Source organism: Triticum dicoccoides, chromosome 5A (assembly GCF_002162155.2).
Source record: "Triticum dicoccoides isolate Atlit2015 ecotype Zavitan chromosome 5A, WEW_v2.0, whole genome shotgun sequence".
Lineage (NCBI taxonomy): Eukaryota > Viridiplantae > Streptophyta > Magnoliopsida > Poales > Poaceae > Triticum > Triticum dicoccoides.
The window spans coordinates 654,792,308-654,799,458 of NC_041388.1; the positions used below are offsets into that span (position 1 = coordinate 654,792,308).

General features: G+C 47.5%; 1 non-coding gene across 1 annotated transcript; it reads right to left on the minus strand.

The window, feature by feature from the left end:
• Nucleotides 1-73, minus strand: TRNAE-CUC. Its single transcript has one exon. It is a non-coding gene; the product is annotated as a tRNA-Glu (tRNA).
• Nucleotides 74-7,151: the final 7,078 nt, after the last annotated feature.

The following is a 7,151-nucleotide window of genomic DNA, read 5'->3' on the forward strand; positions in this document are numbered from 1 at the left end:
TTCCGTCGCCGGGACTTGAACCCGGGTCTCTCGGGTGAGAGCCGAGTATCCTAACCACCTAGACTACGACGGAGATGTGTTCCAAACTTTAAACAGTTTCTCTAATCAAATAAAGTTCTGACGGACTAAAGCACATTTAGTGAACATGTGCCATTTCCCGTTATTTTAACTAACCGATTAACGTGATGTAGAAAAAAGAAGACCGATTAATAACATGATCAAAGGAACAAGATGTAAAGTTGGACACCTTAGTCTTGGTGTCCCTCAACACTGCACCAATGGGAGATCGGTCCTTAGCTTTTGAGAGTTGAGGTTTATATAGGATTAAAATAGAAGAATTAAGCAAGCACAGCCTCACCAATGTCTTTCGTCAGAGGCAACCGCTGAGAGCACAACAAGTAGTCTCGACAACATGGACACCGCGTCACGTTGGACGGGGAAACATCAAGGTGTGGGGCATGTGGTTCTAGGGCCTTGCCATGTCATATTTTGCCACGTAATTTTTTGTTAAATTTGTCCAAGGTTAATTCAATAAAATGGAACCTACAAGTTAGGCCTTGGCAAAAAATACACCTCTTGGTCAAACCTGTCTAACCTTAGATGTGACAAACTAAGAGTAACTCCAACGAATCCCGTATCCGTAAAATAACTATCATTTCAAGCAAGTTTGAGCCAACAAATATCTCCAATAGATCCAGTAAACGTGGAATAAAAATATAGAATCCTATAAAATTGACCCAAGTTCCCTTTGGTTTAGGAGAAGTTTTGATTCCTGTGAACTTTTGGCGTCAAGGTAACCATCTGAAACTTCCCGCCGCATCACCACCCTGCCAGAACTCCGCCGCCACTCCTGCCGCTAGCTTGTGGCGCCACCAGCACCCATGTTGTCGTCGGCCGCCACGCCAGGGCGCCGCCCCGTGTCACCACACTGCCTCTCGCCGACGGCCACCACATTGCCTCACGCCGCCGTCGCTGGAGGCCGCCACACATGTCACTGGCTGGCAGGCCCTATGTCATTATCTAGTTTCCCTAATGAAAAAATAAACACAAATTTTGAGGGAGAAGTTTACGAGATCCAACAAACTAACTTTGATGAACTGTTGGAGTTCCTCTAAGGCAACTTAGTCATATTTTGCCTGTTGCCTGTTGAGTAGTGTTTATTTTGACCATAGTAGGCTAATGGAGTCTCAACATATTTGGAGATATTTCCTGGAGACCTAGACCTAACCCTAGCGGCGATGAACACAGTATGTTCTGCCATATTATTACTGACCGCGCAGCCTCATGAATCGTCGGTCATGTGTTCTAGGCATGCCGTGGCATATGTTCGTGGTCCCGACAGAATAATGATAATAATCTTTTAATATTTCAATTTTGGGTCAGGATCATGTTGGTGTTGGTTACAAACTACTCTCTCCGTTTTTAAATATAAGTTTTTTTAGACATTTCAAATGAACTACAACATACGGATGTATGTAAACATATTTTAGAGTGTAGATTCACTCATTTTGCTTCGTATGTAGTCACTTGTTGGAATCTCTAAAAAGACTTATATTTGGGAACGGAGGGAGTATTTTCTAGTAAAAGAATATCTTACTATGTAATGTAATGCCGGCTCAATCAATTTGATATTTTCGGTCAGAATTATCCCTAATGCTGCTGAACTATGTGGGATTTGTTTTTCCTGTGTAGCTTCATGAATCGCCCATCACATTCGCAACTGTCAGGCTTTGTCGTGGTTCTACCAAAATAATCATAGCTTTGTCGAATATCTTCAAGTCTGCCTTACTATTATGCTGGATGATGGTTTAAATTAGAACTTGCAGTCTCTCAGTGGGGGTTGCTCTGAATGCATTGTTCTATATTTCTATCAGATCCTTTTATCAAGTCATCCTAAGAAAGTCTATGATTAAATTTCCTTGGGGCAATTGTTTAATTCATGGGATGAACGCACATGGTGCCTTGCTTCTCTTTTCAGGGAAAAGACCAACGGAGGATGACTATGCAGCACCGTATCTTCCTATGGACATCATGTACAAGATCCCTACACACATATCTGATCCAGCCTCCCTTGCCCGCCTCGCTTTGTCCTGCAAGTTCTGGCGCGATTTCATCAAGGACCCGACTTTTCTTGATCACCTTAGGAGGCGGCACCGCGACCATGGCTTCACCCCATCTCTCCTTCTCGGTTTCTTCTACCAGGACAATGACAGGACTTCCCCAGACCTCTTGAAGTATCAAATCGACAAAAGCCGCTGTTTGGCACCGAGTTTCGTGCGGATATCTGAATTGTCACAATTTGTTGGCAGCAAATCTGCTCGCAATGCTATCAAGCCACTATCCCTTGAGACCTTCATCCCAGGTCTTGGTGCAAGCCTCAACTTCTATTAAAATAAATCCGAGGCACTCTGTTGATCTATCGAGGACCAAGCAACCGCACGAGCACAACACCGAGATTTGTTAACGAGGTTCACCGATATGGTTACATCCCCGGGGTAATGACTACGGGCGCTCCTCCCCATGACACCGTCACAATACCGCACCCCGGCCGCCCGGGCGCCGGCACACGCCGCCGGCTCCCCCGCGTGCCCGTGCTATTATGTTGGCATAGGTTACATCGTGTGTCTACCCCGCTATATATGAGAGGCCTAAGATACAAGTGTCCTATTAGGACACAACTCCTACCCTGTCTACACACAATACGACTCCAAGTCCAACTGTAACCTAACTTGTACAATAATATTCGACACAACTCTAACAAACTCCACCTTGGCGAATATTCTCCACCATCTTGAATTCGTCCGTGCATCGAACCTCCATGTACATTGGACTTGAGATACGCCATGAGCACCGCTGCTACTCCCAGACTCCATGTGACTCCACCTGCAACTGTAGTCCCTTCTTGTCTTCTTCACAATCAACACTCGAGCAAAATTAAGTTCCTCATTACTCTACCTTGTGATTCCAACTTCCGGAGAATCCGTTCAACGCCATCACACACCGACCACTGTCTGCATGAAAATGAACAATTCACATATTGGACGCTACATATAAGAGTTACCTGAACTCAACGTCACCGCTCTTTCTTGACTGCTTGTCTGAAACTTGAAGGAATTTCACCGTCGCCCTGTGTCATCCTGAGTCAAATTCACAGTTGTCTCACCCCTTTTCCGGATAGTCTCTGGCATGTCCCACAGCTATAGCACTCCGCCTCCTTCTGTATTTGTCATCCGCACTTTGCCATGTGCACTGAACACCACAGAATATACGGCCATGTACACTCTCAGCTTTTGACAATTTCAGACTTTCCGCCACTTTCTTAGATTCTTTCATGGTCAACTCCTGTCCATCAACTAGCACCGATAGACCCAGTCACCAACTTGAATCCGGTACTCATCAACACTGCTTCAGCACCCTTGCACACTTTGTCTGAACACATGTCTGACCACCAGTGCCTTGGTTTGTCGCTGTGTCCCGTGCTTACCGCACGCCTCGCCGCTATCACCGCGTTGAGCCTCTGCTGTCCTGGTCGAGTCTCCCGGGTAGCTAGCCCCACACTGCCTCAACCCCTACTGCAGAGAACCACCGATCATTACCGACCGATGCCGAGTATCACGTCTCCATCAGACCACTGGTACCCAGTCCGATCCACGTGTCTCTCGCTATCCCGCTGAAATAGGCTTCGACTCTCCGTTAACTTACGCCATAGCCCCTCCATCAGCTCAGAGTGAAGTCACCCATCAGACTCCAACTCCACCTTCAACATGACTCCATGGTGGTTGTACATGCCACCCCCGCGCCCTGTTGACTTCAAGCTCTCATGTGTACACTGCCTTGAATCAACCCTGCATCATAGTCCGCCGAAGCCGCACAAGCCCTCAGACCTGCACCACGCGTTTCCACGCCCAGAAGTCGGCCACCATCAGCATCACGCTCTTATGTCGTCGTTGCTGAAATCACGGCCGTCTTCTGCTTTGACCGACATCCCTGTCGGTCCATCAGACTGTCCAGTCCGACCCAGCCGAAATTATCCGACTGCAAACATGCTCCACCCTGCGTCGTGTCCGCCTCACATATCTGTGCATTGCCTTGACGCCCTGTGTAGGCATGATCCCTGTCACGACACACTGTTCTCCTCCACATACTCTGAGCCCTCTCAGCAAATCTTGATAGAAAAACTTCCATGCAAACCTGACCTGAAGAATACTTTGCATAATTATTATTTTCTGTCACTATTTGCTTGTGCTTCTCCATGTACCCTTAGCAGCAAAGATCTGAATCCATCTCCTAGTTGCCTACGTACACAAACACACACTCATATCATGTGAAGCTTAACACACTCGTGCCTCTTTTTTCCTTTAAACAAATCCTCGATCCATTGCCTCTCGTTTTTTTTTTTGAGAATATCCATTGCCTCTCGTCAGACCAACAAACCTTGCTCCCGATCAATTAGCTCACAGCCTACTTCCACACGGTGACACGCATCTATCAGCCCCGCCTGCTTGAGTGGCTCCCATCAGCCCCGCATGGGCCTCACACCACAGCACACTGCATCCCCCAAACGACCCACAGGGCCATAGCTCCAGCTTGGGCCGGCCCAATTCTGGCTGGGATTCGGCCCTTGCACCGCGCTCTCGCAGCCTGTGTTGCTCTCGTCGCTGGCTATGCTCGCCTGCTAGCGCTAGGGTTCCTGCCGCTCGATGCCTGGCACAGCCGCCACACAGCCGATCGAGCCGATCGACTGCACGTGCACCGCCAAAACGTCCGGCTGCTGCCTCCAATCGGTCTCATCATGCAAACCGTCTAGTTCAATCCGCCGAGAAGTGTCACCGCTCCCAATTGCTTCACCATGCCAATATCACCGCAGGCACACCGCGCGCAGCGTCAAACCCATCGCCTCTGAACGCGATCTTGGCTTCTCTCTGCTTCCACGCGAACCATACGAAATCAGCACACCTCCTCTAGATCAAACCACGGCCTCAAATGGAACCTTACTCTGATACCACTTGTTATAATAAATCCGAGGCACTCTGTTGATCTACCGAGGACCAAGCAACCGCACGAGCACAACACCGAGATTTGTTAACGAGGTTCACCGATATGGCTACATCCCCGGGGCAATGACTACGGGCACTCTTCCCCATGACACCGTCACAATACCGCACCCCGGCCGCCTGGGCGCCGGCACACGCCGCCGGCTCCCCCGCGTGCCCGTGCTATTATGTTGGCATAGGTTACATCTTGTGTCTACCCCGCTATATATGAGAGGCCTAGGATACAAGTGTCCTATTAGGACACAACTCCTACCCTGTCTACACACAGTACGACTCCAAGTCTAACTGTAACCTAACTTGTACAATAATATTCGACACAACTCTAACAACTTCTATAAGCCCATTGCATCACAGGACAACTTCCTGGTCCTCCGCCGCTTGTCGAAAGACGCCAATGGTCACATGAATGATCAGTTATGTGTCTGCAATCCTCTCACTGGTGAAATCTTTGAGATTCCTAGCCACTTATATGTACCTCCTGACCATTATGTCTTGTTTGTCACCAAAGATGCCGACATTGATGGACGCATATCCCACTCCTTTCAACTGACTGGCATTTTGTGGATGAAAAAGGCAAAGCGTTTCATCAGTGTGTGTTGCAGCTCGAAGACTGGAAGATGGACGATGTCTTATGAATTTCCTGAGCTAATGCCTGGCCATTACTTGGTGTCATCCTCAGCCGCTGTTTCTGGCAGTGTCATCCATTGGCTCTGTGGTACTTTGGAACAAATGTCGCTCACCCACGTTGCCACACTGCATATTGAAAATATGGGGCTGTCATACCTGGAGCTCCCACCCGAAGCAAATCACATCAAGATACCAGTGCTCGCGAATTCAGCAGATGGGGGGATTCTATTGCTCTTCGTGCAAGGCCTTCAGATGTCACTCTGGAAACACAACAGTGTTCTTGGCAGTGGCAGCAGCAGCTGGGTGCTTTCTGAAAGGATTGACTTGAGAAGTTCCTTGCCTCAGCAGGTGGCCGGGATCAGGGCAAAGGTCAGGTTGGAGATGTTCCGAGGCAAGAGTGGGGCGGTGGTGCTCAGGGTTGTTGGAGAAGGCCTCTTTCTGTTCAGCCTCGGCGATAGGTCGATGAGGAAGATTGACAGTGCATGTGTGACCAAGAAGTACTTCCTCTGCCCATATGAAATTGATTGGTTGTCCTGCCTCGCGATCACAAACCTCGTCGTTGATGGCTCGTTGTTGCTGGATGTAGAAAGTAAAAAGGCTCAAGAGAGATGGAGGACATTAATGGCAATGGATTTGGGGACGAACGGAGCAACTTAATGGCTAGGAACAGCGTCAGTCCGGTTTGTTTGTGGCACAACAACCATGAATTCTACATATTGTTGGATGTGTTTTCTTTTCTATGATCATCAGCGGTGACTATCAGTTTGTTACTTCAGTCTAATGGCATTCCCAGTCAAACCTTTGGCATGTCCTGTTGAAATCCAAGGTTATCTTTCCTAAGCTGTTTTTTAAGGGAAGCTGTGTTTATCTATTTTTATCAGCTATAAGTTTTGTTTGACCCATGCGTTTGTCTTTGCATCCGAGCTGGTTGGCCTTTTTTGCTCATGAAGGGATGTGCAAGTGACGCCAGGGTAGCATGGTTGTCAGTTTTGACCCCCACAGTTTTCCATGTACAATAGGACATTGCAATTCATTTACCTGTACCATGCCAAAACAAATATTCAGGATTTCAACATGGTATCATAAGAAGCTTCTTCAGCCCATTGTTTTTCTTCAAAAGTTTCAGGGTTAGTGTTGGGTAAGTCAGAGAAGCATTTTCAGTCAACAGGCCAGCTTGTTTCACATCAACTGAATGTCCCCTAGACTGTCTGATCTACTGCGTGCTTGCAGGTTTAGTTCAAAGGATCTGTGGGCAGGAAGGTTAGGGGTAGTCCACAAATCATGATCGGAACAACTTAAAGCTATGTGTTTGTAGCATATCTGTTACACGAAGACTACTTGTCTATTTTGTTTACTGAAAATGAACTGATCTCTGTGAAACGCCTTGTTCCCAAAAGGCAATAAGAACACTATACATAGGAAATCATCATCATCATCATCAAAAGTTAAATTACAGAAGAATAAAAAACG